The sequence below is a fragment of the Chenopodium album genome, chromosome 4 (assembly GCF_948465745.1).
Source record: "Chenopodium album chromosome 4, dcCheAlbu1.1, whole genome shotgun sequence".
In the NCBI taxonomy this organism is placed as follows: Eukaryota; Viridiplantae; Streptophyta; class Magnoliopsida; order Caryophyllales; family Amaranthaceae; genus Chenopodium; species Chenopodium album.
The window spans coordinates 8,570,507-8,582,256 of record NC_137837.1 but is presented as its reverse complement, the minus strand read 5'-3'; the positions used below and the strand labels follow the sequence as shown (position 1 = coordinate 8,582,256).

Genomic DNA, 11,750 nt, shown 5'->3' with positions numbered 1-11,750 from the left:
ATGTAACAATAAGGTTAAAAATATAAGTATATAACAATAAAAAAAAATTTGTATCTCATATATATCTCCAATAATTTGGTTTTGCATGACCTAGGGTACATCTTTGATTATTTTATTTTAAACTTTATAATTACGAATAAATTCATTATGAAATAATGATAGATTATTTCTTGGAACTAGTCTATCTATTTTGAAACTAGTTTTATACAATGAGTATAAGTTTTCTTATTTGTTAAGTGTTTTTTTTTTTTTTTTTTTTTTGAGGGGAGGAAACAATTTTTTGTTTAGCATGCATGTACGTAGTAACATATTTTGAGTACCTAGCTAGTAAAGACAAACATTTAAAAACACACAAAGCATCACCATAGTTCATAGCTGATTATGATGGCAATATCCTTTACAGAATGCAATAATGCACATTTATTATTTTCCTTATTCTCACTGTTATTGCAACGCAAATTTCTTAATCTTACCTACAAATCTTTATCAAATGTAATTAAATTAATTCATACATAAATTAAATAATTAAAAAAACATATAAACTAAATCATAATATAATTATTAATATGTTAATTAATTGACCTTATTTATAGCGGAAGCATATATATTACAAAATTTACAATATATACTAGCTCATAAACTTGGAGATTTAGCAAACCTAACACAATGGTCGTGTTCGGCGCTAATATTACTTATTTACTTTAGAATTAAACACAATTAGGAAACAAATAACTAATTTCCTAAACTTATCAAACTACCAACAAATCAGATCCCAATACAGCGCCTCTTCTGTGCAGCTGGCCACACGGTGTGGCCAGCGTCCAGCTCAGCAAAATAACGGAGCTACACGCACGCGTCCTTTTTTGCCAAAAATAACGGAATCCAAAATAACACGCTGCTCCTTTTTCATTCCTTATTAAAAGCGCCGACATTCACACAAATCCCTAGAAACGCAGCTTTCACTTCTCGATTTCACAAAATTCTCGTAATTTGCAAAAAAAAAAAAAAAAAAGAGAGCTACAATGACTGAAGAATTACAAAACTTTCCAGAATCACAAGAATCAATGGAAATCGAAGAAATAGGTGATTCATTGTTGAATCTGGAGATCGAAGAAATACAAGGTAAAAAAAAAAAACTCACTCAAATTTTAATTTATTACTTTTAATCCCTAAAATGATATACTGGTAATCCTCTTAAAGTAGAGAGGTAAACCCTATAATGCAATAGGCAACCATATTACAGTATGAAAGTAAACCCTATAATGCAACAAGTAACTCAAATCACACAATAAGTAACCTGCTATATAATAAGTAACCCTATCACAGTAGAAAAGTAATCACTATTGTTAAACAATTAATAATCCCTATTGCGCAATAAGTAATCCCTATTACACTTTAAGGGTAACCCCTATAATGAAATAAGTAAACCCTGTTAAACATTTATTAATCCCTATTGCGCAATAAGTAATTCCTAATACACAATAAGTAACCCGGTTTCACTTCAAGGGTAACCACTATAATGCAATAAGTAACCCTATTACAGTGTAAAGCCCCTAAAAAACAATAAGTAACCCTTTTAAAGTAGAGAGGTATTACAATGTGAAGGTAACCCCTATAATGCAATAGGTAAACCCTATAATGCAATAAGTAACCTTATTACAGTATGAAAGTAAACCCTATAATGCAACAAGTAACTCATATCACTCAATAAGTAACCCTTCTAAATTAGAAATTTAATCACTATAATGCAAAAAATAATCCATGCTATATAATAAGTAACCCTATCAAAGTGGAAAAGTAATCACTATAATGCAATAAGTAAACCCTGTTAAACAATTAGTAATCCCTATTGCGCAATAAGTAATTCCTATTGCACAATAAGTAACCCTGTTACACTTTAAAGGTAACCCCTATAGTGCAATAAGTAACCCTATTACAATGTGAAGCCCCTAAAAAACAATAAGTAACTCATATCACAAAATAAGTAACCCTTCTAAATTAGAAAAGTAATCACTATAATGCAAAAAAATAATCCCTGTTATATAATAAGTAACCCTATCACAGTGGAAAAGTAATCACTATAATGCAATAACTAATTCCTGTTAAACAATTAGTAATCCCTATTGCGCAATAAGTAATTTTTTATTGCACAATAAGTAACACAGTTACACTTTAAGGGTAACCCGTATAATGCAATAATTAATTTGTTTTTACATATTTAAGTGGAAGCACCTTAACAGATGATGCCAGATATGCAGAACAACATGAAATAGATTATACAGGGAGCCTTGTTGGATTTACTGCTGCAACTTTAGAAGAAATTTTTGAAGAATATAAAAAACATGCTTTTGTGATTGGATTTGGTGTAAGACAATCAACAACAAGATACACACAAACAGAACCTAAAAAAGTAAGAGGAAAAGATTTTGTTTGTTCAAAAGAAGGTTTCAGAGTAAAACCAAAGAACCATAAAACTCCTACTCCTATTCCTGGACAAAAACAGAAGAAGAAAAGGCAAGTTTCAATCACCAGAACTGGTTGCAAAGCATTCATCAGAGCAAAAAAGAATAAAGAAGGTATGTTTGAAGTAGAAGAACATGTCATGCAACACAATCATGAACTGACAAGAAGAGAATGGCAGCATTTACAAAGATCAGAGAGAAAAATAACAGAAGATAAGACAAAAGTTATAGACATAATGGCTGAAAGTGGACTAAGACCAGCAGAATCTTATCGTTTAATGGCTTATGAAGCTTGTGGTGAAAATGTATTAGCACACACAATGAAAGATCATTTTAATTACATAACAAGAAAGAAAATGATGGAGATCGAAGGAGGTGATGCACAAACTGTCATAGACATATTAAATCAAAGACAATCAGAGGAACCAGATTTCTTTTACAGATTCAAGATAGGAAAAAAAACAAATAGACTTACTGCCATTTTCTGGAGGGACTCAGAAATGAAAGAAGTTTTTGATATTTATGGAGATGTTACTATTTTCGACACCACATATAGGACGAACAAATATAATCTTATTTGTGCGCCAATTGTGGGTGTCAACAGTCATTGGCAAAATGTAATGTTTGGTTGTGCATTTATTGCTGATGAGAAAATAGAAACATTTGAGTGGGTATTATCTACTTTTAAGAAATCAGTTGGTGGAAGTGAGCCAGCCTCAATTTTTACCGACCAAGACTTGGCCATGTCAGTTGCAATTCAAAAGGTAAATTTACATTTTCCCTGTTTTTTTATATAAAGTAACACTTTTCATATTATTCAGTAATTGCTATTAGGCATTAAGTAATTGCTATTATAATACTATTAATTAAAACATGTTATACTATTAAGTAATTAGTTATATACCATTAAGTAATCCATATAATACTATTAAGTAAACCCCCTCAAAATATTAATTAGTTATTAATATATATGTTTTGCAAATAAGTAACTACATTAAAATACAAAAGTAACCCCTATTATACAACATAAGTAACACATATGTCAGAATATATAAGTAACACCATAGTATTCAGTATAAAATCTTATTAAATTTAATAAATAACCTTATAGAGCAATAAGTAACTCTATTACAATGAAAAAGTAATCAGTATAATGCAATAAGTAACCTTTATAGATCAAGAAGTAATCCTTTATAGGGCAATAAGTAATCCTTATTATGCAATAAGTAACCCATTAAACTGTTAAGTTAACTTTATAATGGAATGAGTAACACTATTAAAAACAATAAGTAACACTCAAAATAACAGACTTTGCATAAGGCATATAAATTCAAAAAAAAAAATAACAAAATATTCAATGCAGGTTTTCCCACACTCAAGACACAGACTTTGCATATGGCATCTAATTAAGAATGCAGTGTCAAGATTTGGAGCACTAAAAAGAGACACAACTTTTAAAGATGCTTTTAATAAGTGTCTAACAGGTTGTGTAACAGATTTGGAACATCATGATAACTACTTACAAGCTAGAAAATAACAGATGGTTCAAAAGATTATACAGCTTGAAAGAAAAATGGTGCACTGCTCTCAGTAAAGACTTTTTTTCAGCAGGAATACTCTCTTCTCAAAGAAGTGAAAGTGCAAATAATGTTGTAGGTTTCAAGGCAAACAAGAACACAAGCTTGACTGATTTTTTCAAGATATTTAAACAAATAGTGACTAGGTGGAGGAACAATGAATCTGATGCAGATTTTAAATGTTCCAATTCTAAACCAACTTCAAATTTACCGTTCTATGGAATGATAAAGCATGCAGCAGAGGTCTACACACAGACCATATTCAGATATTTTGAAACAGAATTTGAATTTTCAATTGGATGCGTAACAAATCTTCATTATAAAACTCAAAGTTACTTTTTTTATGAAGTGAAATTAGAGAATAATGAAGATTCAAAGCAAAAAGTTACATTCAACATGGCAGACAACAGTATAGCATGTTCATGCAAAAATTTTAAAGAAGTTGGGTGGTTATGCTATCACTGTATCCGGGTGTTACAACAGCATTCAGTCACCAAAATACCAGACAGATATATCATAATGAGGTGGACAAAATATGCAAAGGCACATGTATGGAGAAGAAGGGATGAAGAATCAACAAATGAAAGAATTCCCATAAAATACATTCCATGGAGACAAATTATGGCAAGAAAAGGCTACAATCTGATTTTGAAATGCCAACAACACCCAGAGACCAAAAATTTAATAGAGTCGGAGTTTAAAAAACTTGATATACTAGCAGATGAAATAAGAAACAGATTGGAAAAGGTAAGCCAATACTATTAATTAAACATACCAATGCACCAAAAATAATCATTGTTTTATTGCAGGAAGAACAAGATGCAGCAAGTCAAGAAGCAGAATCAATGCAGCAAAACAACACTACTGCAACAACAGAAACAGAAGAACAAATTCCTACTGTTATGGATCCAGAAAGAGCAAACACCAAGGGAAGAAGCAAGAGAATAAAAGGACATTTTGAGAAAGGAAAGCAAGGAAACAAGAAAAAAACAAAAGCAATGACAGCAAAGGGAGATACAAGAGAATTTGGAACAATCACTCCAATACAAAATCCAAAGTTATTTTAAGTTCTTTATGATAGGATATTTATGTTTCTATATTTAAATTCCAGACCTTATTATAAACTATGTTTCTATATTTATATATCATACCTTACTTTATTATGATATAATATTAAGTAACCCATATTATTAAGTATACACTCAAATGCTTTTAAGAACCATATGAAAATATAAAGTAATGCTTCTAATGCTAAAAAGTAACCTCATTATAATATTAAGTAATTGCTATATTAACATAAAGTAAACCTTTAAACTCTTTAAGGGGGCGTTTGGTTCACAGAGTGGTATGGGGTTGGAATCAGGAATGGGTTAAGGTGGTATCGGGTTGGAACTTGATACTTAATACCATGTGTTTGGTTTAATTCTGGAATGAAATATCTCACTATTTTCTCCTTTTATTTGATACCTAAGGGAATGGAATGAGCCAAACCCACCTCCCCCCCAAGGTTTCTAAACCCCATACCTCATGGGTTTGAGGTATGGGTTTGAAATTCATATTTTTGACAACCAAACATATGGTATGAGTTTTAGTTATTCTAAACCCATACCTCATACCTATATTTCGTGAACCAAACGCCCCCTAAGTAATTCCTGTAAGTAAACCCTTTACACTTTATAAGTAAATCCTATAACTTTTAACACATAAAAAATAGGATAAGTAACAAATAGGCTTACATGAATAATCACTATAACCTGAATAAGTAATCCATAAAGTAACTGGTATTAAGTAATCCATTTAATATATTTAAGTAATCCTTTAACAACAATTAAGTAACTGATATTTTTATATTAAGCAACACATATAAAACTTCATAAGCCTTAATAATAATTAACCTTAATAATAATTAACACTTAAAACACTTATAAGTAACACCTATAACACTAATAAGTAATCTGTATTAAACTTAAGAGTAACACCTACATCATTTATTAAGTAATCCCTCTAAAACTAATAAGTAACAACTTTAAAGTTTATAAGTATCCCCTTTAAACTAAATAAGTAATCCCTTAAACTTTATAAAAAAATCCCTTTAAACTTTGTAAGTAAACCCTTAAACTCTAATTAATAAATAACCACTTTAAAGTTTATAAGTATCCCATTTAAACTTTACAAGTAATCCATATAACTTTACAAGTAATCCCTTTAAACTGTATAAGTAAACCCTTAAACTCTAACTAATAAGTAACCACTTTAAAGTTTAAAAGTATCCTTTTTAAACTTTACAAGTAATCTCTTAAACTTTATAAGTAATTCCTTTAAATTTTATAAGTAAATAATAAACTCTTATAAGTAACCCCTATAACGCTTAATACATAAAAAAATAGAACAAGTAACAAATAGACTTACATAATCAACCAATATAATATAAATAAGTAATAATTGTAATGCTAAATCAATAACACCTATTATTTGTTAACAATATGACTCAAAAATTATAAAAAGAAAATAATCTACTATATATAAAAAAAAACAAAAACTTTGTTCAAATTACCATATAGAATCTTTGTTCTTAAATAAAAAAAAAAACATAAACTATGTTCAATCTAGCAATATTGACATAATGTAAAACTAATTCTTACTTTCTGCTAGTGGTAGCTTTTTTAGAAGCTTGGTACTTGTTTTGGTTCTTTTGTTCACCCTCTTTAAATGACTCTTCTTCTGCCTTCAATTCTGCACTTTTCTTAGCTTCTTTTTCTGCAATAGAAGCTTTTTCTTGACGATCAATCTCATCATTAATCATAACTTCTTCATATAATTCCTTGTTATTATCAGCAAAATTCTGAACCTTATTAAGAATCTCATCCCTTAATTGGTTCAAGTTGCACAAAACCAGTGAAGCACATATTTCAGCATGATATCGACGTCGTTCAAGTGCCTAAAAATACAAAACAAATCAAAGTCATAAATTAGTTATAAATAAAAATATAAGTAAACAAAAAACTAGGATCATAAAAAATTACCTTTGTTAAGTTTTTACAATAAAAATCTTCACCTTCATATGATATACAATGATACAGACAGAAAACCCCACAATCTGTATTCTTTGGACAAGCTTGAGAATCAAGTTGTAGCATTCGAATTTCAAATTCAGCGACTTGCTGACCTTGATCATGGTTCTTCCTAACCAGGTATTTTGACAATAGAAGTCTCTGTGAATTATTGAAAAAAAATATCAGAACAACAAAATAAAAGTACACATTAAATTTAACTAAATACTAAATAAAAATACATACCAAGTGCCAAGTGATTGTATAATAATATGTATGATGAGCATCAAAAGTCTTAGTGCAATTCCTTCCAACACCAATATAATACCTTCTGTTGTCCAAATAATCAACAGTGTTGGTATAAAAATTTATCACAACAACAGAATAGTGATTCCCATAGTAAATTGGAATGAAAATCTGTATAAAAAATATATATATATACAAAATCAATTTCCATAACTATTAAAAATTGCATAGAAAATCTACATAAAGTAAATTTATCAAGCCAATGATAATTACCAGCAAAGCATCTAGAAACTCCATTGTTTGAACAGATTGAAGCCAATGATCCCAAGCCCCAAAAACTTCTAATTCATCAGCGCTTCCTTCTCCAGTATATATAAAACGCAATAAAGGATACTAACAAAATAAAACAATTGAAATAAGAAAAACAAATATTAAATAACATAAAATAACAGAGATCATAAGTCAATTACCAAAAATTCTCCACCAAAATAAACCTTGATACCATCATCATTTCTTTGCACCTCCAAGTAATTCAGCAAAATAAAAAAAACAGTCCATAACACGGCTTGAAATAAACTCTTCACCAACCAATGTCATCAGTTCTTCACGAGGCAGATTATAAAATTCAGAAAAAAAAAAAAAAAAAAAAAAAAAAAAAAAAAAACTAAAGTTTTCCTGTTTCAAAAAAATAGAATTAGTAACAAATAGGCTTACATGAGTAATCACTATAGTATGAATAAGTAATCCATAAAATAACTGGTATTAAGTAATGCATTGAATATCTTTAAGTAATCACTTAACAACAATGAAGTAACTGGTATTTTTATATTAAGTAACAGATAAAACTTAATAAGTAACACCTATAACACTTATAAGTAATGTTTATAATACTTAAAAAGTAACAACCTATAACACTAATAAGTATCTATATTAAACTTAATAGTAACACCTACATCATTTATTAAGTAACCCTTCTCAAACTAATAAGTAACAACTTTAAAGTTTATAAATATCCCCTTTAAATTAAATAAGTAATCCCCTAAACTTTATAAAAAATTCTCTTTAAACTTTTTAAGTAAACCTTTAAAATCTAATTAAGAAGTAACCACTTTTAAGTTAATAAGTAACCACTTTTAACTTTGTAAGTAATCCCTTTAAACTTTATAAGTAAACCCTTAAACTCTAACTAATAAATATCAACTTTAAACTTTATAAGTATCCCCTTTAAACTTTATAAGTAATCCCTTAAACTTTATAAGTAATTCCTTTAAACTTTATAAGTAAACAATAAACTCTTATAAGTAACCCCTATTATACTATTAAGTAATTTCTATAATAACATAAAGTAAACCATAAACTAATTGGTATTAAGTAATCCATTGAATATCTTTGAGTAATCCCTTAACAACAATTAAGTAACTGGTATTTTTATATTAAGTAACACATATAAAACTTAATAAGTAACACCTATAACAATTATAAGTAATCCTTATTATTCTTATAAGTAATCTGTATAAGCCTTATAAAGTAACAGCTTAAACTTTAATGAATAACAAAAATAAACTGTATAAGTAATCCTAGAAATAATTATAAGTAAACCATATAAACTTTAATAAGTAAAACATATAACTCTTATTAGTAACTTATAATAAATAATAAATCAAAGAGCAATAAAGCACTTACATATTGTCAACACCATCGTAGTTTTCAGCAAAACAATAATCAGCAACATCAAGTCTAATACTCTTCATCTTCTTAACTTTTGGGTTCTTAACCCTTAAAAACCTTGATAATAACTGTAATTTATAACCACCAGCAGTACCAGAGTAAATATTACAAATTAAATGCTCTGCAGAACTACTAGAAGATCCACTATTATCAGAAGACTCCTCACCATCATCACCAGCATGAATCTGTTTCAATATCTCTAATGATTCCTCTGGTGTGTGACCAGCAATACTAGCAGTAATCACTTCCTTCCTTGGTTTTCTTGCCTTCTTCCTAGCACCTTCCTCGGGAGCTTTGGTTGTAGGTTCCTTCTGAGTAGGAGCTTTCCTCAACCTCCCCTTCGGTTTTCCAGAAGAACTTACTTCTTGGTTTTCAGGTTTATCCTTTGAAACAACACCTACAGGCACAGAAGCAGGTGCTGAGGAAGGCAGCGAAACAGTAGGTGCAACCTCACGAACACCACCGGCAAAAACCGAACGTACAGGTGCCAAGAAAGGTGCTGAGGAAGGCAGCGAAACAGTAGGTGCAACCTCACGAACACCACCGGCAGAAACCGAAGGTACAGGTGCCAAGAAAGGCAGAGAAACAGTAGGTGCCAAGGAAGGCTGAGAAACAGTAGGTGCCAAGGAAGGCTGAAAAACACCGGGTGCAATTTCAAGAACATCACCATCAGATGCAAAAGAAGGCTTACCAATAGCGGGAGCTTGTGCCAAGGAAGATGCAGGAGCAGTAAATGAAACAGTAGGACCACCAGCAACATTGTCATGTTCATTTTCGATTTCAATAACCTCATAAACATTATCATCATTCTCTTGTTGATTAGTTGAATTCAACACTTCCCGAACAACTAAATCAGGATCAACAACACCCAAACCTTCACTTATATTAGGTACTTTTTGAGAAACAAGTTCAGTGAAAATTTCCTTACTAACACGCAATGGGGATATAGGTGTTTCCAAATCAGGATTTGTGTAAGAAAAAAGCTCAAATGAAGGCATTTCTTCTTGCAATTTCTTCATTGCAAGTGCATGTTCAGTGATCCTATCAATTTTATTCCAAAACTTTGAATCATTGAATATTGGATCCAACTGTGACAACACAGGAGACCGTTCTTTTTCTGGAAGTTTTGAATCCAATTTCACAGCTTCAGATTGATTCTTTATGAAATTCACATACTTCTCAAATTGATATGTTAGAAGTTTCATGTCTCTATTCATCAATAGATAATTCTCCTCAACATCCTGGAAAAAAAAATGAAAAAACTAAGGAAAAAAATATATAACTGCAGCATATAACAAGAAGTAACCACAAATGAACTACCAAGTAACTTCAAATAAATAAAAAAGTAACCACAGGAAAACAAACAAGTAACACCACTTTTTAATATTATGTAATCCCTATATAAAATATGTAACACCAACATAAAAGAATAAATAACACCAATATATAACAACAAGTAAACATAGGAAAAACTGATAAGTATTTTAACTTTTTAATATAAAGTAATACCTACATAATACACCTGGAACACTTATACAGTAAAGAAGTAACACCTACAACCTTTAATAAGTAACCCCTCTCAAACTATGAAGTAATTGGTAATATACCATTAAGTAATCCATTGAATACTATTAAGTAACACCTTTTACAATATTAAGTAATTATATACTATTAAGTAACCCCTCTCACACAATTAAGTAATTGATATTTTAATATTAAGTAACACATATAAACTTAATAAGTAACACTTCAAACACTTATAAGTAATCTGTATAACACTTAAGAAATAACCCTTATAACCTCTACTAAATAACCGCTATGAGAATATAAAGTAATTGCTATAAAGTAAATAGAACTTTAAGAAAATTGTACTCACATTCTTAGATGTATGATGAATTTCTTCATTTGACTTAAGACCTTCAGGAAGATCAAAAGTCACAACCCGAGGAAAACCAGTGACAGAAATATTAGCAGCTGCAGCAGAAGTGGAAGTTGCTTGAACAGTAGAGGGATGCACATCAGAAGTAGAAGGCTGGACACCAGAAGTAGGAGGATGAAAAGCAATTAAATTTTCAGAAACATCCTTTTCTTTTTCTTCCGAACTAGAACCCTTGTTCAACAACTTAGTAATAGGATATGTTACTTTGTCAACATGTGCATTACCATACACTCCAGATTCCTGACTCAACCTATTCTTTACATCTTCATCTGACCAGTGTTTAATCAAAGGCACAGTAGAAGGCATAATGTTTCCCCTAAATTGCAACCTATGAAAGTAACATATTTGTAGAAACAACACACAGCCAGCTACATATTTCTGTGTTGAGAAATAACCAGATAATTTATCAGCCAAATCATCCAAAACAAATTGGCACCAATTATATTGTCGAATCTTACTAACATCATTCAAAGCTAAAACCAACTTCAAATTAGCAGTCCTATTGGTCGTTGGCGTAAAAAGAGTTACCATTACATACATGACAAAACATTTTTTGAATTCATCATTGCCCTCTAACATACCCTCATCATTTTTCATTACAGCGTGTAACAAAGGAACAGTAACTTCACGCTTTTTACCTCCATACAAATTCTTCCAAGAATTTTTCAACTCATTATCACAATTTTTCTTTGAAACTGGAACACGTAATGGTCCAATTGGAATCTCAAACACATCATGTACATCACAA

At 30.1% G+C, this 11,750-nt stretch overlaps 1 pseudogene; it reads left to right on the top strand.

Annotated features, from left to right (window-relative positions):
• The first annotated feature begins 2,651 nt into the window (after positions 1-2,651).
• Positions 2,652-5,106, top strand: LOC145626603 (protein FAR1-RELATED SEQUENCE 5-like; annotated as a pseudogene).
• The last annotated feature ends 6,644 nt before the right edge of the window (positions 5,107-11,750 follow it).